The following is a 23964-nucleotide window of genomic DNA, read 5'->3' on the forward strand; positions in this document are numbered from 1 at the left end:
GACCAAATTTTCTCGCTCCGGCAGATCCTCGAGAAATGCCGTGAGTACAACGTGCCCACACATCACATTTTCATCGATTTCAAGGCAGCGTACGTTACAGTCGACCGCGAACAGCTATGGCAGATCATGCACGAGAACGGATTTCCGGACAAACTGACTCGGCTTGTGTGGGTCTATAAACCCACTCGGGAAATCGCCCGCCGGGAGAATCGGTGCGGACTCACATCCGATCCGACCGAGCGTCACACGAGTAAAGAGGACGGGAGCTGAACCTGCTTTGTCAGCTGTCACCGCACCGTTCGTGTGGCTGCGTCCATGCGCTGTCAGTGCATGGCTGCGTCAAGCCCGTCGTACGAGGGGCCTATTCGACTTGATTTAATAGAGTGCGCTCACATACATCGCAATAGGGTGTATCACTCCACACATCTCTCCTCTTCTCCATAAAAAATATTGTTGAAACAATTGAACTATGAAATGAATGCCACGACTACATAACGGCATTCCTATGCAATCTGCAAAAGTTTTCATTAAAACCATAAAACCAAATCCCCAGTAACCTTCGGATTGCCAACATTGATGAAAGAAAAGAAGGATACGTTAGAATGTCTAACAAGCATATCACTTAATGCATCGAACTAAACTGCAGCCCAATGTTAGTCCATCTTAGCTTTGACTAAATCACCATTTGAAAATAGCTAATTTTCTTTTTCTAAGTCATGATTGTTATTTTCGTGATTTTCTCTCTCTCTCTCTCTCTCTCTCTCTCTCTATCTATCTATATATATATCTATATCTATCTATCTCTATTTCTATCTATCTCTCTTTCTATCTATCTCTATTTCTATCTTTTTCTATCTATTTCTATCTATCTCTCTTTCTATCTATCTCTCTGTCTATCTATCTCTATCTCTCTTTTTCTATCTTGGTTTCTGTAAACCATTCTGGCATATAACCTACTTTATCGTTATTAAGTTTTGGAGTTGCTTACATTACACTACCAAATGATTCAAGTCTTATTTTCCACTCTCTTTAATGACCTACATTCTGGCAAATACAGCACTACATACAGAAATTCCTAAAATCCTAAAACTTTTCAATATTTCTTGCATCTTTTTTATTAACTTAAATTTACCTTAAACAAATCATTATGCATCATCATCTGTTCACAGCTTTGCCACAAAATTCACTACGAGAGCATTCGTGACTATATTTTAATTATTTCCCAAAGCAATCTCAATAACCTACACCTACACCTCTGGCCTTTTGCCCGTTTCAAACTTTTCAACCACAGAGAGTCAGTCTGAACCACCATTTTCTAAACTACGGCTAGACAGACTGACCTACCATACATCTAGCGATTTCAGTAACGCAAATCGCAGCATTTGAAGCCATGTTTTCATTTGACCAAACGCGGCCTTCCAGAATATTTACCACGGCGGGCCAATCTGACCCACCGTGACAAAATGTTCCTCCAATCGCGGCCTTCCAGGCTATTTCCCACGGCAGGCCCATTTGACCTCCGTGCCCAACGCGACTCTTTTTTCCTTGGAACAATCGCGGCCTTCCAGGCTATTTACCACGGCGGGCCAATCTGACCCACCGTGCCCAACACGACAAAATGTTCGTCCAATCGCGGCCTTCCAGGCTATTTCCCACGGCAGGCCAATTTAACCTCCGTGCCCAACGCGACTCTTTTTTTCTTGGAACAATCGCGGCCTTCCAGGCTATTTACCACGGCGGGCCAATCTGACCCACCGTGCCCAACGCGACAAAATGTTCCTCCAATCGCGGCCTTCCAGGCTATTTCCCACGGCAGGCCCATTTGACCTCCGTGCCCAACGCGACTCTTTTTTCCTTGGAACAATCGCGGCCTTCCAGGCTATTTACCACGGCAGGCCAATCTGACCCACCGTGCCCAACGCGACAAAATGTTCCTCCAATCGCGGCCTTCCAGGCTATTTCCCACGGCAGGCCCATTTGACCTCCGTGCCCAACGCGACTCTTTGTTCCTTGGAACAATCGCGGCCTTCCAGGCTATTTACCACGGCAGGCCAATCTGACCCACCGTGCCCAACGCGACAAAATGTTCCTCCAATCGCGGCCTTCCAGGCTATTTCCCACGGCAGGCCCATTTGACCTCCGTGCCCAACGCGACTCTTTTTTCCTTGGAACAATCGCGGCCTTCCAGGCTATTTACCACGGCGGGCCAATCTGACCCACCGTGCCCAACGCGACAAAATGTTCCTCCAATCGCGGCCTTCCAGGCTATTTCCCACGGCAGGCCCATTTGACCTCCGTGCCCATCGCGATTCATTTTTTCTTGGAACAATCGCGGCCTTCCAGGCTATTTACCACGGCGGGCCAATCTGACCCACCGTGCCCAACGCGACAAAATGTTCCTCCAATCGCGGCCTTCCAGGCTATTTCCCACGGCATGCCCATTTGACCTCCGTGCCCAACGCGACTCTTTTTTCCTTGGAACAATCGCGGCCTTCCAGGCTATTTACCACGGCGGGCCAATCTGACCCACCGTGCCCAACGCGACAAAATGTTCCTCCAATCGCGGCCTTCCAGGCTATTTCCCACGGCAGGCCCATTTGACCTCCGTGCCCATCGCGATTCATTTTTTCTTGGAACAATCGCGGCCTTCCAGGCTATTTACCACGGCGGGCCAATCTGACCCACCGTGCCCAACGCGACAAAATGTTCCTCCAATCGCGGCCTTCCAGGCTATTTCCCACGGCAGGCCCATTTGACCTCCGTGCCCAACGCGACTCTTTTTTTCTTGGAACAATCGCGGCCTTCCAGGCTATTTACCACGGCGGGCCAATCTGACCCACCGTGCCCAACGCGACAAAATGTTCCTTCAATCGCGGCCTTCCAGGCTATTTCCACGGCAGGCCCATTTGACCTCCGTGCCCAACGCGATTCAATCATATTCCTTTCTGTCAAACTCGGTTTCACTTTACTCACCCACCGAGCACTCACACGCTCGCGCTTTTGCTGAATCCCTTTCAAACAAACAAACAAATCTGCACCAAAAAACACGTCGGCAGGCGATTTCCCGACGGTTCTTAAAGTTGAAAATAAAATTCCAACTCCGTCACGGTCGCCAATGTGTGGGTCTATAAACCCACTCGGGAAATCGTCCGCCGGGAGAATCGGTGCGGACTCACATCCGATCCGACCGAGCGTCACACGAGTAAAGAGGACGGGAGCTGAACCTGCTTTGTCAGCTGTCACCGCACCGTTCGTGTGGCTGCGTCCATGCGCTGTCAGTGCATGGCTGCGTCAAGCCCGTCGTACGAGGGGCCTATTCGACTTGATTTAATAGAGTGCGCTCACATACATCGCAATAGGGTGTATCACTCCACACACGGCTGATCAAGGCTACCTTGGATCGTGTGATGTGTCACGTGCGAGTGGCACGGGAGCTAGCGGACCTCTTCCAATCGCACCAAGGGTTACGACAAGGTGACGGCATATCCAATGCGCTGTTTAACATCGGACTTGAGGGAGTTGTACGAAGAGCGGGTATAGACACGAGAGGCACGATTTGCAACAAGACAGTCCAACTTCTTGCTTATGCGGACGACATTGATATTATAGCGAGAGACCTAGAGACGGTGAAAAGGGTTTACACCGCCTTAAAGACGCAAGCAAGACGAATTGGATTGGCCATGAATACGACGAAAACAAAGTACATGAAAGGGAGGGGCTCAAAGGACGTTGACCCCCCAAGACTCACCCCTTTAGCTGTGGATGGCGATGCGCTGGAGGAAGTGAGCGAATTCGTGTACTTGGGATCGCTGGTAACTGCCGACAACGACACCAGCTTAGAGATCCGGACTCGTATCCACTCCGCGAATCGCGCCTACTTTGGATTACGGAAAACCTTGACATCTGATCGAGTGCAACGCGCCACGAAGCTGACTCTGTACAAGACACTGATTAGACCGGTTGCCCTCTATGGCCATGAGACCTGGACGCTGCGGCAAGAGGACGAACGAGCCCTTGGAGTTTTCGAACGGAAGGTGCTGCGAACGATCTACGGTGGAGTACGTACAGCTCAGAACGAGTGGCGAAGGCGCATGAACCACGAACTGCACGCGCTGCTGGGAGAACCGACCATCGTCACACTGGCGAGAATCGGGAGGCTCAGATGGGCCGGCCATGTCGCGAGGATGGACGAAGACCATCCTGTCAGGATGCTCTTTGACCGCGCGCGACCGGATGGCGGCACAGGCCGAAGAGCAGGAGCACAGCGTGCACGATGGGGAAATCAGATCGAGGCGGACCTAAGAAAGATCTGCAATCTAGGAGACTGGCGAGCTGCAGCCCAGAACCGAGCAACATGGAACAACCTTCTTGATACAGCACGGGTACCGCGTATGGTGTTCTAAGCTGATTGGTATGGTATGTATGGTACTCGAGTCTATATGACAAAAAAATGTTTTAGGCTGCCAAAATTCGGAATCAAAGCCGATTTTGGATGTCTTGGTCGCAAATGAAAGGCTAGGATGTCTACTTTGCGATTCCGACTGGCAGAACCGGTTTTGGACACTGTGGCCACCGGAAACATGCTACAACCGAAAAAAGTCCTTTTCGAGAACTTTGAGGACCTGTATCTCCGAAACGATAACACCTAGTGGGTTGATTCCGGTTGCATTTGACGGGTAATTACCTCTACTTTAAGCTCCCGTAGAGCTAATTTGTCCAAAGTGGACCCCGGTTCCGTAAACCCGGTCATAAAATGAACAAATGGGCTAATTTTTTCAGCCGGATTTTTTGTAAATCTTTACATACGTATGCTACACTACCCCTGGCTGTTTGGGATCGGTTCCGGCCAATTGTGAATTCGCTGGGATTGTCCACGATCCAAACAAAACAGATTTTTTTTTGTATGGAAATTGTGATGGGAGGGATGAGATTTCCAAAAAAGTGTCCACGTGGTTTGTGGATGGTCCCTTTTTTATTTCTCAACAGGCACTTGTTGCCCAAATGAACTTATTGCTCATAGAGAGCCTGGATCTTAAGATCCAGGCTCTCTAATTGCTCACTGTTAGCACATCTGGCGACACTGCCGTCGGACTGATGAGCAAACCGGCCAATCCCCCCAGCAACTGACGTCCACGCGCGACAGCGTTGACGAACGGAAGTATGACGGGGAGTAAAGGTAAACAGAAAAGTAGAGCTGCTGTAGAGAGTGCTTTCGTGAAAAGTAGTGTGCTGGAGGAATTTTATTGAAATACGGTTTATTTGGTACAAAAGTGGTACTTATTTGGCAGATTCTAGTCCGCATTCGGATTTGCTCGCATGTAGGTGGAAGAAGTCAATTTAGGCTTATTATTATTTGCGAAACTAGTTAAATTGGTAAATTTGTATCTCCTTAGAACTAATCCCTAAGGGCCCAGTGAGAACGCGGGACACAAATTACCCGAAGGGTACGCAAACTTACAGTTGTAAGTATCAAATTTAGCCAGTTTAGATCCTATTCAAATTATTGAAATCAAATTTATAGCCACGCCGCAGTTAGCTACCAAAACCTACAATTTAGCCTAATTTAGGCTAATTTAGCCGGTCGAGAAGCCAACGGTGGATAGGTGTCGAGTGAGTAACTTTGAACTTAAACCTAATTCATGCAAATACATAAGTGCACTTAAATAAATAGAACACAAATAGTACGGCAATGAGCCAGTTGCGGTCAATCGGTAGCCCAAGACAGAGAAAACCACTTTTTTTTTTTAAATTTAATTATGTCTTTATTGAATATTCTTATAATAATTACATTTCTTTTACATGCTAAGTGGTATGGCCTAATGCTCTTCATCTTTGTTGTATTTTTCGTTTTATTATTAACTGATCACATTTATTTTATTTACTTCAAATTGTTTTAACATTATTGTATTGAATCGAATACATTTGGGTAAAAAAGAAAAAAAAATCACTTTAACAACTAATCCTAACTTAAAATTAAAAAAATAAATTCATTGAAATTTTCAAAATCACTTGAACGAGTAAACTACGAACTGTATTTTAAGATGAATGCTCCAAGAGTTCTTACTTGTTCCTGACGAGTTTTGCAACCACGCATTGTTGTTGTCATGTCGATGAAAATGTTCAAAAGTTCTTGTGGTGAAAACAGGTTACTACTGCCTTCACCCGTTGATGCTGATTGGTTTTCCCTCGGTTGCTGACTAAAGCCTGGAGGTGTTGAATTCTCTGCAACTTTTTGCCGCTGATTCAACGGCAATGGCTGCAGATTTGGAACCACTCGTGCAGATCCCGCTCCAGGTGACGCCAAAGCAGGAAAATCCACGTCCGTGTATGCTGGTGGAGTTTTGCGACGATTTGGTTGCCGAGTTTTGCGACGATTTGGCTGCCGAATTTTAACAAACTCAGCACGTTTTGGGCAGCTTCGATTTTTGGTAGAATGGTCGCCGCCGCAATTGAAGCATTTCGCTTCGATGTTCTCGTTGATTGTTTCGCAAGCTTGAGTTTTGTGCTCACCTCCGCAGGTTGCACAACGACTCTTGATGAAACAGTTCCTTCCACCATGCCCAAACTGCAAGCAGTTCGAACACTGTGTCACGTCACGGTGCACTGGTCGATAACGTTCCCAAGTCACGATGATGTTGAAAATTGCCCGAACTGCTTTCAGCTCAGACGGCGTTGTCGATCCTTTCTCGAGATGAACCAGGTAAAGCTGATCACGATACTTGATGTCCTTGTTGTGTCTCGTCATCTTGAAGACTTCGATCACGTTCAACTTAAGAGTTTTGAGCTCTTCTTTCAGCACACTCACATCCATGTCGTACAGACCTCGGAGGACCTGTTTCATGGGGCGTTTACCTGGATCGTCATGACTGTAGTATTCAATCTTGGTGTTGTTCAGGAAATCCCGAACGTAGTTGTAATCCTTTCTGGTAGGTAGCAGAATTTTGAGTCCATCAGCACACAAGCGAATGGAAGCTCGTAAAGCACCAGATTTGATAAACCCGGTCAGCCACTTTCGCACCGAATCCGATGACGATGTTTTCACAAAAATGGGTGGCAACTTTTCCCGTCGTTCAAATTCTTCCTTCTCGCTCACGTCCACAGGGAGGGTAGCGAACTGGTTTCCAGACGAATTTTGAGCGTCCTTGCTCAAACTGCCTGGCTTTAAAGGTAGCGCTTCGGCATTCTTTAGCTTCTTCAAATCTTCCGATCCTGCTGGTGAGGACCGCCTCTTTTTCTTGCCGTGAGGCATTTTTGCACTTTTAAAGCACTTTTCAGGAGCTAATATCCAGGAGTACCTCACTGATTGGTGTTCCACAAGGGAATCCAGAGAAAACCACAATTGTAAGACGAAACAAATATTGATAGCTGAAATGTAAAACACTAATTATGAAATATATTTTTCAGTTTGAGTCTGCGTTACAACATCAACTTGTCCGCTTACTACAAAACTTGTTTAACCGAACAATCTCAAAAATTGTGAGATGTCGCAAACCTCGTCACAAGGTGAAACCGACAACAACGGACTGGAATTCACGATTACTCCATGCTCGACCTGCGGGAAAACCTCGACCGAGAATGAAGGAATGGTCTGCTGCAGCATATGCAAGCACTGGCACCAGGTGTGTCGGTGTGACGGCTGCCGTGAAAAGGAAGAAGACATGGTTATGCTCCAACGCGGCCTGCCAGGAGAAGGCCAAAAAGAGCAAGAGCCCTGATGTTCTTACGCTGGAGCAGAATCGAAAGGCACTGGAAGAGGAAAAGCTACGCCTAGCTCGAGAGCTCGAGGAGGAAATGCAATTCAAGGAAGAAGAACGGCTAATGTTGAAAGATATCCAGGATAAGCGAATCTTGATGGAACAACAGATGCGCGATAAGGAAGAGTATGAGAGAAATACGCGCCAAGCTGAGGCTTTGCAGAACAAGAAGGACCTCATTCAGCGTATCAAGTCCAATCAGACTTCTTTCGACGAGGAAATGGCCTCCCTCGATAAGGAACTAGAGCAGCTCAAAGCAGCGGATAAGACCACTTTGAAAATCCCGGCAGGAACGGGAGGTGGTGAAGATCATGGAAACGATGGTGATAGCGAGGACAGCTCGGAGGATTCAGCACTATCTAAAGTTGATGCCGAAAGTACCAGGAGAGAGAAGAAGCCAGCTCGGCCCACTAAAGCCCAGATGGCGGCCAGGAACGGGATTACCAGACGGCTGCCAAACTTCGATGGCAAGCACGAGGATTGCCCTTTGTTCTATGGAACGTACTGCGCATCGAACGAAGCCTGTGGATACACTGATGTTGAAAACTTGGTGCGTCTGCAGGAGTGTCTCAAGGATCAAGCACTTGCCTGGGTGAAAGGACAACTTATCATGCCCAAAACGGTCCTAAGGGCCATTGCCAAGCTGAAATTAAGGTATGGACGCGGATTCTTTTGTGGAACACCAATCAGTGAGGTACTCCTGGATATTAGATCCTGAAAAGTGCTTTAAAAGTGCAAAAAATGCCTCACGGCAAGAAAAAGAGGCGGTCCTCACCAGCAGGATCGGAAGATTTGAAGAAGCTAAAGAATGCCGAAGCGCTACCTGCAAAGCCAGGCAGTTTGAGCAAGGACGCTCAAAATTCGTCTGGAAACCAGTTCGCTACCCTCCCTGTGGACGTGAGCGAGAAGGAAGAATTTGAACGACGGGAAAAGTTGCCACCCATTTTTGTGAAAACATCGTCATCGGATTCGGTGCGAAAGTGGCTGACCGGGTTTATCAAATCTGGTGCTTTACGAGCTTCCATTCGCTTGTGTGCTTATGGACTCAAAATTCTGCTACCTACCAGAAAGGATTACAACTATGTTCGGAATTTCCTTAACAACACCAAGATTGAATACCACAGCCATGACGATCCAGGTAAACGCCCCATGAAACAGGTCCTCCGTGGCCTGTACGACATGGATGTGACTGTGCTGAAAGAAGAGCTCAAAACTCTTAAGTTGAACGTGATCGAAGTCTTCAAGATGACGAGACACAACAAGGACATCAAGTATCGTGATCAACTGTACCTGGTTCATCTCGAGAAAGGATCGACAACGCCGTCTGACCTGAAAGCAGTTCGGGCAATTTTCAACATCATCGTGACTTGGGAACGTTATCGTCCAGTGCACCGTGACGTGACACAGTGTTGAAGGAACTGTTTCATCAAGAGTCGTTGTGCAACCTGCGGAGGTGAGCACAAAACTCAAGCTTGCGGAACAATCAACGAGAACATCGAAGCCAAATGCTTCAATTGCGGCGGCGACCATTCTACCAAAAATCGAAGCTGCCCAAAACGTGCTGAGTTTGTTAAAATTCGGCAGCCAAATCGTCGCAAAACTCGGCAACCAAATCGTCGCAAAACTCCACCAGCATACACGGACGTGGATTTTCCTGCTTTGGCGTCACCAGGAGCAGGATCTGTTCGAGTGGTTCCAAATCTGCAGCCTTTGCCGTTGAATCAGCGGCAAAGAGTTGCAGAGAATACAACACCTCCAGGCTTCAGTCAGCAACCGAGGGTAAACCAACCAGCATCAACAGATGAAGGCAGTAGTGACCTGTTTTCACCACAAGAACTTCTGAACATTTTCATCGAGATGACAACAACACTGCGTGGTTGCAAAACTCGCCAGGAACAAGTAAGAACTCTTGGAGCATTCATTTTAAAATACAGTTCGTAGTTTACTCGTGCTAGTGATTTCGAATATTTCAATGAATTTTTTTTTAGTTTTAAGTTGGGATTAGTTGTTAAAGTGATTTTTTTTTTACCCAAATGTATAAGATTCAATGCAATAATGTAAAACAATTTGAAGTAAATAAAATAAATGTGGTCAGTTAATAATAAAAAGGAAAAATACAACAAAGATGAAGAGCATTAGGCCATACCACTTAGCTTTTAAAAGAAATGTACTTATTATAAGAATGTTCAATAAAGACATATTTAATTTCAAAAAAGGTATGGACGCCGAGAACAACTCCTACCCAGTCAAATCAATCCGAATTCTGAAACGGAATCTAATTAGAATCGTACACAAATTCCGTTTCAAACGCAACAACCGGTTCGAACACGGAACCGGTTGTTGCGTTTGAAACGGAATTTGTATCCGATTCTAATTAGATTCCGTTTCAGAATTCGGATTGAATTAACTGGGTACAAGGACTTCTCGATAGGGTGCGCAAATTAGATCCACCAAGGTCGGACAAACTTGCGAGTTTTATTCCTTTCGGGAACGCGGTGGAACAGTTATGTGAGCATTTGGAAGCTGCCGAACTAAACGAGCATCTGGTCAATCCACTGCTCATACAGGACCTCGTCGACAAACTTCCAGATGTAGAGAAGCGGCAGTGGATCCGGTTCAAGAGAGAGTTCAAAGCAGTACCTCTACGTACACTCACAGACTTCCTAAATGAAATTGTGGCCGATGCTTGCGAAGCAAACGTGAACTTCGACGATAAACCTGCCGGTAAGATGGGAGGCCATACCCACTCTAAAGGGAAAGGCGCAGTTTATCATCACAGCGAGGATGATCTCTCGGACCTCGGACAACATAACGACTACCGTCTCGAAAAGGACTAAACCATGAAAAGTCTGCCAAAAAGTAGATCATCGCTAACGTAACTGCCCAGAATTCAAACAGCTACAGTACGCGGACCGCCTTAGAGTCGTGAAGCATTGGAAGTTATGCTACGTATGCATGAACAACCACGAAGGAGAATGCACTTTCAGAACTCGATGCAACGTCGGCGAGTGCAAAGAGAGACATAACTCACTGCTACACCCCGAATGCAGCGTATCAGGCCTCAGCGCGCACATTAGGGCAAGGGCGGCGATGATGTTCCGGATACTCCCTGTCAAGTTGTACTGCGGCGGACGATCGATTACAGTTTTGGCTTTCCTGGACGGGGGATCTCCCATTAAGCTAAGAACAAGATTGTCCGTTCGACGCAGTGGTGAACGCAGAACGCTGTGCCAGTTCGATTTTTCCATCAACTGTCAGTCGAACAATCTGCAGGGGTTGCTTTGTTCAATGGTCGATTACTGACAGGCTATGATGACAGGCGCAAAATTTTGCGTTTGCGTTCAGGCCTGACGGACAATCTTGTTCTTACCTTTACGCTCGTCGAAGAAAAACTGGCGGATCAACTCGGCATTGTGGGTGTCCAGGAGCGACTGGTCATCAACTGGACGTCTAACATTAAGCGGGAAGAAAAGAACTCTCGTCGTATGAACCTGTGGGCGTCTTCAGCCGATGGAGGCCGAAAGCTACTACTACAATCTGTGCGAACGGTTGAGAAGCTGATGTTGCCGTACCAAAATCTTGACTGCAAGGAGCTCACCGCCAAGTTCAACCACTTACAAGGGCTGGATATCGCTTCGTACGACGGGCTCTTAGGGATCCGTATCGGGCTGAATAACGTGCATGCATTCGCCCCGATCGAAAGTAAAGTCGGTACGATGAACGAACCAATCGCAGTGCGTGGCAAACTCGGTTGGGCAGTGTACGGGCCGCGGCATGACAACACAACGACCAGCAGCGGCTTTCTAGGATTGCACCACGAAGTAAGCAACGAAGACATCTACGAGCTGCTGAAGAGCCATTATGCTGTGGAGGAATCTGTTGTTGTTTCTCCAATGGAGTCAGTTGACGATAAAAGAGCTCGGGAAATCATGCAACGTACGACAAAAGGATTGGGAAGCGCTTCGAAACGGGACTACTTTTGAAGGCGGAAGATCCGCGCTTTCCCAATAATCTCCCGATGGCTTTAGGCCGTATGAAACACCTGGAAAGAAGGTTCGAGAAAGATGCAGATCTGTACGAAAACGTTTGTCACCAAATTGAGGAATATCAAGAGAAAGGGTACGCACACCAAGCTACCGAAGAAGAGCTGACCAACACCGATCCAGAGAAGACATGGTATTTACCCCTTAATGCTGTCACCAATCCACGAAAACCAGGCACAGTACGCTTGGTGTGGGACGCCGCTGCGGCCGTCCAAGGAGTGTCCCTGAACTCGCAGTTACTGACGGGACCTGATCTTCTAGTTCCGCTGGTGCAAGTGATCGTGGGATTCCGAGAACGACCGATTGCTTTTGGTGAAGACATTCGGGAAATGTACCACCAACTCAAGATCCGCAACGAAGACAGACAAGCACAACGGTTCCTGTTTAGGAAGAACTTCAAGCAGTCTCCGAGCCATTTTATAATGGACGTCGCCACATTCGGCGCGGCCTGTTCCCCCAGCTCTGCGTAATATGTGAAGAATAAGAACGCAGAAGAATACGCCCTTCAGTATCCCGAAGCAGCTGCCGCGATAATTCACCGACATTACGTAGATGATTATTTCGACAGCGTGGATACCGTTGAAGAAGCGGTCCAACGGGCGCAGGAGGTAAAAATTATCCACGAGAACTGTGGGTTCGAAATACGGAATTGAGTTTCCAACTCCGAGGAAGTTCTACACAGAAAAAAATATTTCTGTAAATTTACATTATTTATCATGTACCAAAAGGTATCATGATAAATGATGTATATTTCCATTAGATCCATTGAAATTTACATTAGATTCATTGAAATTTACATTAGTTTTGAAAATTTACATTAGTTTTGAAATTTACATTAGTTTTGGAATTTACATTATTTCAAATCAACTAATTCTGATTGGCCAATGGGAATGAGAAGCTCGACTTGGATTGCAGTAGGAAAAGGGTGTGGCCTATGTTCTATTTTAAAATTATTGAAGCGGGCAGCAAAAGGAAATTCTGATTCTAAAAAGTTGTTACACAGGTAGGGGACGCTTTCTCGTCGACGGCCAAGTGGAATAACGCTGGACTGGAATCGAACAGACGACGGGTAGAATGTTCGGTGTTACTGCTGCTACCTGCTGCCGACTGAGCCATCTTCGCATTTTATAATCGAGCGGCTAAAGCATCAACTTGTTCAGGTCGAGGCACAGGCAGTGAGCCAGCGAAGTATGAGAGCGATAGAAAGAGAACCAAACATAACTATTTTTTAGTTCGGGTAGTTTTGAATTCAACGTTTGGCAGAAATACATTGGATATATGATTTACATTAAATAGGAATTTACAGGAAGCCGAACGCGGGTAGAAATTCATCAGATTTGAGTTTCCATGCTCAACGTTTCCATTAGATTCATGATTTACATTAGATTTTGATTTACATCGGAGTAATTTCCATTACTTTTTGCTCATTACATCATATTTCAACATTACATTGAGTGAGTTTACATAAGAAACAGCAATTACGTGCTGTGTAAATTTACATATTTTTTTCTGTGTACGGAGACTGGGAGTGGAAAAACCAGCGGCACCAGTGCACTTTAACCGAGACAAGCAATCCAACAACGAACGTGTCCTGGGATCATCTGGGATCCGGACAGGGACGAGTTCGCATTTTCCGTTCAGCACCGACCAGAAATGATGCCCTACTTGTACGAAGACAGAAGGCCAACCAAGCAGATTGCCCTGAGCTGTGTGATGGGGTTCTTCGATCCGTTGGGGTTGTTGTCCCCTTTTACTATTCACGGAAAGATAATCATACAGCATCTTTGGCGAAAAGGCTGTGACTGGAAGCAAGAGATCGACGACGAATGCTGGCGTCTGTGGAAACGCTGGGTGGGCTTACTGCCTCAAATAGAAAAGCTAAGAATTCCCCGTGGATACTTTGGGTGCAAGCTGTCAACGGACATTGAGTCGCTGGAAGTACATATCTTTACCGACGCGAGTGAACATGCATACGGCTATGTTGCTTACTTCAGGGCCGTCATTGAAGGAGTTGTAAAATGCAGCCTGATCATGTCCCGCGCAAAGGTAGCCCCACTTAAGCGCCAATCGATTCCCCGTTTGGAGTTAGACGCTGCAAAGCTGGGGGCGCGAATGAGACAGGCCGTGATGGGCATGCATTCGTTTCAAGCCAGCCGCTGCGTGATGTGGACAGATTCCCGGACGGTGTGTAGTTGGCTGCGATCAGTATATACCATACCAATCAGCATAGCGCACCAGGTACGCGTGCTGTAGCAAGAAGACGCTTCCATCTTTCTCGATCTTGAGCTGCTACTCTCCAATTTCCCAGGTTACAGATCTTCCGGATATCACCATTCACTTGATCTCCCCACCGTGCGCGCGGTTTCCCTGCTCTTCTGCCTGTTCCGCCAGCTGGTTCAGCGCGGTCAAAAAGCAGTCTGACAGGCTGGCTCTCGTCCATTCGGGCGACATGGCCGGCCCACCTGAGCCTCCCGATCTTCGCCTGGGTGGCGATGGTCGGTTCTTCAAGAAACGCGTGCAGTTCGTGGTTCATGCGTCTTCGCCACACTCCGTCAGACACCTGCACTCCACCGTAGATCGTTCGTAGCACCTTCCGTTCGAAAACTCCAAGGGCTCGTTCATCCTCCTGCCGCATCGTCCAGGTCTCGTGGCCATAGAGGACTACCGGTCTAATCAGTGTTTTGTACATCGTCAGCTTCGTGCGGCGTTGCACTCGATCTGATATGAGAGTCTTCCGTAATCCGAAGTACGCACGATTCCCGGCAAAAATACGAGTCCGGATCTCTTTGCTGGTGTCGTTGTCGGCGGTTACCAGCGATCCCAAGTACACGAACTCGCTCACCTCCTCCAACTCATCATCATCCACAGCTAGAGGGTGAGACATGGGGGCCAACGTCCTTCGAACCCCTTCCTCTCATGTACTTCGTCTTCGTCGTATTCATGCCAAGTCCTACACGCCTTGCTTGTACCTTCAGTCGGGTGTAGACATCCTTCACCGTCTCCAGGTTTCTTGCCACAATGTCGATGTCATCGGCAAAAGCAAGCAGCTGGTAGGACCTGTTCATGATCGTGCCACTCGTGTCAATGCCCGCCCTTCGAATAATGCCCTCAAGGACGATGTTAAACAGCGCACAGGATAGGCCATCACCTTGCCGCAGCCCTCGGCGTGATCCAAAGGGTTCCGCTAAATCCCCCGAAACACGCACGTGACACATCACACCATCCAAGGTAGCCTTGATCAGTCGAGTCAGTTTAGGCGGAAACCCGTTCTCGTGCATAATCTGCCATAGCTGCTCGCGGTCGACTGTATCATAGGCCGCCTTGAAGTCGATAAAGATGTGATGTGTGGGCACGTTGTACTCACGACATTTCTCGAGGATCTGTCGGAGACAAAATATTTGGTCCGTGGTGGCGCGCGCGCCAGTGAAGCCCGCTTGGTAGGGCCCCACGAACCTCCTTGCATGGGGTGACAGCTGACGGCAGAGGATCTGGGAGAGGATTTTGTAGGCCGCGTTGATAAGCGTGATGCCGCGGTAGTTGCCGCAGTCCAGCTTATCGCCCTTTTTGTAGATGGGGCACACGACACCATCCATCCACTCCTCCGGTAGCTTCTCCTCCTCCCAGATCTTGAAGATCACACAGTGAAGCGCCCTCGCCAGTTTCTCTCCTCCATATTTGAAGAGCTCACCGGGTAACCGATCCTTGCCGGCAGCTCTGTTGTTCTTCAGCTTCCTGATCTCCCTCTTCACCGTTTCTAGATCAGGCGCCGGGAACTGTTCATCAGCTGCGGGCGCTCCAAGGTTGACTCCAACGCCGTCTCCGTCCGCTTCATCGCCGTTAAGGTGCTCGTTGAAGTACTGCTTCCACCTGTCCAACACCTCGCTTTTGTTCACGATCAAGTTCCCCTCGTTGTCCCTGCATACATCGGCTCGCGGCACGAAGCCTTTGCGGGACCGGTTCACCTTCTCGTAAAACTTCCGCGACTCGTTAGCTCGGAATAGCTGCTCCATTTCTGCGCAATCCCGGTCTTCCTGCTGGCGCTTTTTGAGCTTGAAGACCGCGACCTGCCGATTCCGAGCCTGCCTGTATCGTTCCACGTTCCCTCTCGTCGCCTTGTGCAGCTTCCTGTCGTAAGCTGCCTTCTTCTCGGCGGTAATCCGTTGGCATTCGTCGTCGTACCAATCGTTTCGGCTGACTCGGATCGCACTACCCAGTGTGGCTTCCGCTGCACTGCCGATGGCTGAGCGTATGCGACTCCAACCATCTTCGAGCGAGGCTGCGCCAAGTTCCTCCTCACCTGGCAGATTCGCTTCCAGCTGCTGCGCGTACCTGTGGGCCACTTCTCCGTTCTGAAGACACGCGGTGTTGAACGGAGGGGCCCGCCGGCTCCGGCGTTGGTTAAACACCGTCGACAGCTTTGAGCGCATGTCAACTCCAACTAAGTAGTGGTCCGAGTCAATATTCGCACCGCGAAAAGTGCGCACGTGCGTTACGTCCGAGAAGAATCGGCCGTCGATCAGGACGTGGTCGATTTGCGTTTTCGTCCGTTGGTCAGGTGATGTCCAGGTGGCTTTGTGGATGTCCTTGCGAGGGAAGTAGGTGCTCCTGACCACCATTCCTCGGGAGGCTGCAAAGTCAATGCAGCGTTGGCCGTTGTCGTTCGTGACCGAGTGCAGGCTTTCTGGGCCTATTGTCGGCCGATACATTTCCTCCTCCCAAACCGAGCGTTCATATCCCCAATGATGACTTTCACATCCTGCCGCGGACAGCCGTCATACACCTCCTCCAGCGTCGCGTAGAATGCTTCCTTTTCATCATCGGACTTTTCCTCGTGGGGACAGTGCACGTTGATTATGCTGTAGTTGAAGAAACGGCCTCTTATCCTCAACTTGCACATCCGCTCGCTGATCGCCGTGAAGCCGAACACGCGATCCTGCATCTTGCCCCGCACAATAAAGCCGGTACCCAGCTTCTTGTCCTTGCCGCCGCTCAGAAAAAAACGGGAATCGGTCTGCCGACCTGGCCAGTCGAGCACCTGCTCCTCCTCCAAGCACACCTCCTGCAGTGCCACAACATCGAAGTTGCGAGGTTGCAACTCATTCGCCAATGCGAACTGGAAACCCAAAAGTTCAGGGATCTGCAGTTCCAAGAACCGAGTCGCCAATCGGTGATCTGCTTTTAATAGGCTTCTGCCGTTTGCTCCGGATTTCCAATCTTCTTGCCATTCGCGATCCTCTTTTTCGGTAGGCAGCCTTATCAGGGCCGCGCTACCTAGCCTCGGGGCGACGAGGTCGCCTACGAGCTACCGAGACTTAGCTCCGGTTTTCTCTCGATACCGTAACGGGGGCTTTTGTCTCGAAGCCTAACGGTCTTCATATCCGGAAGAGAACGTAGCAGCAAAACATAAATACACTGCTTTGTGCTTGTGTGCTTTTGCGCTACCGAAATCACTTTCTAAATTTTCAACAATTTCAAAAACGTTTACCACTTTTTTTTCTCAAAAAAAATTGCACTCTCGACACACCGCGATCGACCTTTAATGGTGTGCGTGTCGTCACCCGTAGCGAAACACTAGCCCAGGCCACGACCGATCACTTGTTTTGCTTCCTTTGTTTCTTCCCACGATGCCGCCGCTGTGCAGCAGAATAATCTTCACTTTTTCTGCTCCGCCACCGGTCGCAGGGGAAATATAATTCACTGCACTGATTCCCGGCACCTTCCCGCGTTGATTAGTATCATACCAGTACAAATACAAACAGTTTGTGGCGTTTCGAGTCGCAGAAATTTTGGAGTTAACGAACGTGATGGACTGGTATTGGGTATCAACCAAGCATAATATCGCTGACGTGCTTACCAAGTGGGGCCGCAGCGGACCGCCTCTGAGCAGTGACGGGGAATGGGTCAACGCACTACCGTTCCTGTATCTACGTCCTGGAGGCATACGAGTCTCGGAGCAGCCGTTTTAAGAGACCGACGAGGATGCAAGATGTGTAGTCCTATTCCACGACCTGATCGACATCGACGCCGTATCCAGCTGGGCCCAGCTAGTACGGGTGACGGCAAACGTAGCCCGATTCATCGAGAACTGTTGACGCAAGCGAACAGAGCTGCCGATGCTGACGACGAAAGCCACGTACAACCAGAAATGCATGATCAAGGGTACATTCAGGTCAGTTCATCAGCCACTGCAAAGAGGTGAACTTCAACATGCTGAGAACATTCTTTGGAAGCAGGCGCAGTTTGAAAGTTTCCCGGACGAAATGAGTGCGTTGACGGCGAACTTCAACCCGAAGCTTGGAAGAAATCCAGAGAAGATCGAGAGGTCAAGCACGCTGTTCAAGTTAAGTCCGCATCTGGATGCAAACGGTGTGATGCGGATGAGCGGGCGACTGGCAGCTTCGGATGAAATACCCTTTAACCAAAAGTTCCCAATAATTCTGGAACGGAAACACGAAATAACCAAAAAGGTGATACAAGCGCACCACGAGAGGTTCGGACACGGAAACCGCGAAACAGTGTGTATCGAACTGCGACAAAAGTTTTGGATCCCAAACATGCGAACAGCTATTGCGAATGTGATGCGTTCGTGTGTGAACAGCTTAACGACACAATCTTGTATGATGGCCATTCGTCGCTTTATCTGCAAACGCGGGGCACCGGACGAAATCATTTCTGATAACGCAACTTGTTTCAAAGGAGCCAGCAAAGAGATGCGACAAATAGCGGAACTGATCAAGGACAAATGTGCAGAGAAATACACCACTCCACTACCGCTTGGCACTTCATCCCTCCCACTGACCTACGTACCACAAGAGTCAGCAGAACGTGAAGCGCTAACACCGAATCATTTCTTACGCGGGACGGTAAAGGAAGCGGACCTGAATGTGGATACTGCCAGTCCTGCGCAAGCACTCAGAGATCTCTACAAACGTTCCCAGTACCTCGCCGACCGAATGTGGGAGCGTTGGAGCAAAGAATACTTGCCAACGATCAACCGTCGTACGAAATGGTTCAACGACAGTCGACCCTTGAAGATTGGAGATCTGGTTTTCGTCGTAGACGGAAAGGACCGGAAGCAGTGGACTCGGGGAATCGTGGAGGAGGTAGTTCCAGGAGCTGATGGCAGAATCCGCGAGGCACAGGTAAGGACATCCTCGGAATCCATCGTAGGTCGGTGGTGAACCTTGCAGTGATGGAGATCGGAGAAGGTAACTCCGGCTGCCACGTGGGAATGCCGGAGATTACGGGTGGGGTGTTAGCACATCTGGCGACAGCGTTGACGAACGGAAGTATGACGGGGAGTAAAGGTAAACAGAAAAGTAGAGCTGCTGTAGAGTGCTTTCGTGAAAAGTAGTGTGCTGGAGGAATTTTATTGAAATACGGTTTATTTGGTACAAAAGTGGTACTTATTTGGCAGAATCTAGTCCGCATTCGGATTTGCTCGCATGTAGGTGGAAGAAGTCCATTTAGGCTTATTAGTGCGAAACTAGTTAGATATTTACCAATTTGTATCTCCTTAGAACTAATCCCTAAGGGCTTAGTGAGAACGCGGGACACAAATTACCCGAAGGGTACGCAAACTTACAGTTGTAAGCAGGGGCGCCGACTCTGGGGGGGCACGATACTTTTTGCCCCCCTTAAAATTGGGCAGGGGGGCAGCCCATACATTGTGCCCCCCCAGAAATTTTAGAAGAAAAATATTCTTATTTTGAATATTACAAAAAAAAAATCACAGAAATAATTGAAAATAATATTTAAAACTGAATTGGAATTGGATAGAATTCTTGTAAGCAAATCTGTAAAATAGTTCAAAAACATTTGTTGTTTTTTAAATCGACAACGTTTCATCTATACTACTGCGCTCTCTTATGCTAACTAGGTAGGAAAACCAGCAAGCTTAGTATACAAGAGCAAACTTACGCAAACTCTTGTCAAAACAATCATCAAGTTTTCAGACGCAACATTCTGCGATTTGCCATTGTAGATCAGGATTTAGCGAAAATGAACTGAAAAACTTTTCAAAATGGTCAAGAAAAATGCTGATAAATTCGATATTTTTTTGAATAATTTTAGGTAATTTTTTTCTTGATTTCTTTTTAAAAAATTGCAAATTTTTGGTCGTATCAAATTGTCATAATGCTTTTTTTGATTTTATTAAAAATCGTTTGTGTATCTTTTTGGTTATTCTTAAATTCTGAAAATCTTAAATTCTGAAATTCTGAAATTCTGAAATTCTGAAATTTTGAAATTCTGAAATTCTGAAATTCTGAAATTCCTAAATTCTGAAATTCTGAAATTCTGAAATTCTGAAATTCTGAAATTCTGAAATTCTGAAATTCTGAAATTCTGAAATTCTGAAATTCTGAAATTCTGAAATTCTGAAATTCTGAAATTCTGAAATTCTGAAATTCTTAAATTCTGAAATTCTGAAATTCTTAAATTCTTAAATTCTTAAATTCTTAAATTCTTAAATTCTAAATTTTAAATTCTTAAATTCTGAAATTCTAAATTTAAATTCTTAAATTCTTAAATTCTTAAATTCTAAATTCTAAATTTTAAATTCTTAAATTCTTAAATTCTTAAATTCTTAAATTCTTAAATTCTTAAATTTAATTCTAAATTCTTAAATTTCATTCTTAAATTCTTAAATTCTTAAATTCTTATCTTATTCTTAAATCTAAATTCTTAAATTTAAATTCTTAATTCTTAATTTAAATTTAAATTCTTAAATTTAAATTCTTAAATTTAAATTCTTAATTCTTAAATTCTTAAATTCTAATTTAAATTTTAAATTCTTAAATTCTTAAATTCTTAAATTCTAAATTCTTAAATTCTGAACAAATAAATTGATGTTAAATTTTCGATTTTTTAAACATTGTTTTTTTGTAATTTCCAAATTTCTGATTTTTTAATTTCTGAATTTCAACTTTGATTTCTTAACATTTTTAAGCCATGAGTTTTTAACCCTAGGGTTTTTAAACTTTTTTAAATTTTGAATATTTTTTTCTGTTATTTTTATCTAAATTGCAGATTTGAAAAAATGTTGTTTTTAATGTATTTTCCAATTTCTAAAGTTCTAAATTTTGCTTTTACTTTGTTTTCATTTTTAGAATATTTGTGTTGTTGAACTTTAAATACCTGATAATTTTCATAATTGACTGTTACTTCTGGAAAATAAGTGAGAATATGCCAATTAGAAGGAATTCGCCTTCCAAACATATAAAAAATTCCCCCAATAAACATTCTCAATCACGTTTTAATAAATTATCTTTTTCAAAAAAAAAATGGATTCCGGATGAAAAAAACTCTTATTACATCGTAATATTCCAATTGGTAAAATTCGTGATATACAATAAACTTAAACATCAAATCGCCACTCTCACCTAACGATTTCGGAAAACAACCGTGCCCCCCCAACATTTTGGACTAGTCGGCGCCTCTGGTTGTAAGTATCAAATTTAGCCAGTTTGGATCCTATTCAAATTATTGAAATCAAATTTATAGCCACGCCGCAGTTAGCTACCAAAACCTACAAATTAGCCGGTCGAGAAGCCAACGGTGGATAGGTGTCGAGTGAGTAACTTTGAACTTAAAGTTTAAGTTCAAAGTTACTCACTCGACTAAGTCTTAAACCTAATTCATGCAAATAAATAAGTACACTTAAATAAATAGAACACAAATAGTACGGAAAGGAGCCAGTTGCGGTCAATCGGTAGCCCAAGACAGAAAACCACAATTGGGTACTAAAGGAAGCTTAGATTGCTGATATTATTGTTTACAGCGATTAAGCTTTTTCTGAGTACAATGACCCTTTGTACGACCACATAGAGTTTAAAATGGATTTTTAAATCAATTTTGAAAAATTAATCTCGCGGTCCTTCTTGACAGAAAAGCTCCTACTTGACAGCTCGTTCCAAGGGGACCATAGTTGTCTTGTCAAAAAAAAAATGTTGCGTTAAAATGAAAAAGTGATCAGAAATGGTTTTAATCGTGTTTTTTAACGTTGTACATAAAAATTGACATAGGGCTTTAGTACCCAATTGGGTACTAAAGCCCTATGTCAATTTTTATGTACAACGGTAAAAACACGATTAAAAACTATTTCTGATCACTTTCATGTTAATGCAAAAAAAAAAATTGACAAGACAACATTTTGTCGATGGATTAACTATGGCCCCCTTGGAACGAGCTGTCAAGTAGGAACTTTTCTGTCAAGAAAGACCGCGAGGTTAATTTTTCAAAATTGATTTAAAAATCCATTTTAAACTCTTTGTGGTCGTACAAACGGTCATTGTACTCAGAAAAATAAGCTTTATCGCTGTAAACAATAATATCAGCAATCTAAGCTTCATTTTAGGACCCAATTGTAAGACGAAACAACCCAAGTAACCATCCAGCACTACACAGAAAAAAATATGTAAATTTACACAGCACGTAATTACTGATTCTTATGTAAACTCACTCAATGTAATGTTGAAATATAATGTAAAGAGTAAAAAGTCATGGAAATTACTCAAATGTAAATCTAAATCTAATGTAAATCATGAATCTAATGGAAACGTTGAGCATGGAAACTCAAATCTGATGAATTTCTACCCGTGTTCGGCTTCCTGTAAATTTCTATTCAATGTAAATCATATATCCAATGTATTTCTGCCAAACGTTGACTTCAAAACTACCCGAACTAAAAATAGTTATATTTGATTCTCTTTCTATCGCTCTCATACTTCGCTGGCCCACTGCCTGAGCCTCGCCCTGGACAAGTTGATGCTTTAGCCGCTCGTTTATAAAATGCAAAGATGGCTCAGTCGGCAGCGGGTAACAGCAGTAACACCGAACATTCTACCCGTCGTCCGTTCGATTCCAGTCCAGCGTTATTCCACTTGGCCGTCGACGAGAAAGCGTCCCCTACCTGTGTAACAACTTTTTAGAATCAGAATTTCCTTTTGCTGCCCGCTTCAATAATTTTAAAATAGAACATAGGCCACACCCTTTTCCTACTGCAATCCAAGTCGAGGTTCTCATTCCCATTGGCTTATTAGAATTAGTTGATTTGAACTAATGTAAATTCCAAAAGTAATATAAATTCCATAACTAATGTAAATTTTCAAAACTAATGTAAATTTCCGATGAATCTAATGTAAATTTCAATGAACCTAATGTAAATATACATTATTTATCATGATACCTATTGGTACATGATAAATAATGTAAATTTACAGAAATATTTTTTTCTGTGTAGGAAAAATCATAAAACAGCAATAAATCAGCAATCCTAATGCAAGATTGCTATGCAACAGCACGTAAAACGAAACGAAACTATTGGCACTACGCCCCCCGGGGCATGGCCTTCCTCTAACGTGGGATTTCTGCTCCAGCGCCTCTGACGAGACAGGAGAAACCGGGACCGACGTTTTACTTCACCATCCGAAGCTCAGTGGATAAGGCGGAAATCGAACCCGCGTCTCATAGCATCATCGGGATCGGCAGCCGAAGCCGCTACCCCTGCGCCACGAGACCCACAACAGCAACAGCACGTGCAAGTGCTAATTAGCATTGTGGGCGTAGCATTCAAGATAGCTGAGATAGCCCAAGTAACCATCCAGCACTAGAAAAATCATAAAACAGCAATAAATCAGCAATCCTACACAGAAAAAATATTCCTGTAAATTTACATTATTTATCATCTGGGTGCTGAAAAGACAGAATGCATAACGTGATTTTCGAAAGCTCCCCACTAATACAACTGCACTACAGCTGTAAACATAAGCAAAGTAGACGGCTATGTTCAAGCTCAAGCGTGACTTATTTTTTGCTGCTGAACTGAATTATTATGAAACATTTTGGATCTGTTGATGTTGAAGTTTTCGATGAAAAATTAAGTGCTTCGCACTTTTTTCTTCGTAGACTAAACGATGGGCGGCCAAAAAAGGCCTTTTTTGTTTTCCACGTGATGAAAAATTGTGTCAAAAGTGGGTGGAATTTCGTGAATCAGAAGAGCAACCGAATGGAAGTTCCGAGATTGTATCTTTGACGTGTAGTGATAATATCGGAGTAAGATTATCCAATATTATTTGGAAAGTACTATTCATAGTTATTGATAATTCGCTAACATTTAAAAAAGCATCATAAACATAGGTTTTGCGTGAGACATAGCGATTATAAAA

At 45.3% G+C, this 23964-nt stretch overlaps 1 protein-coding gene across 3 annotated transcripts in view; it reads left to right on the plus strand.

Moving 5' to 3' along the window:
- The window catches only part of LOC6043994 (probable methylthioribulose-1-phosphate dehydratase), a 59238-nt gene that overhangs the window by 13768 nt on the left and 21506 nt on the right, over positions 1–23964 (plus strand). The window lies entirely within an intron of this gene.

This window comes from Culex quinquefasciatus, chromosome 1 (genome assembly GCF_015732765.1).
Source record: "Culex quinquefasciatus strain JHB chromosome 1, VPISU_Cqui_1.0_pri_paternal, whole genome shotgun sequence".
In the NCBI taxonomy this organism is placed as follows: domain Eukaryota; kingdom Metazoa; phylum Arthropoda; class Insecta; order Diptera; family Culicidae; genus Culex; species Culex quinquefasciatus.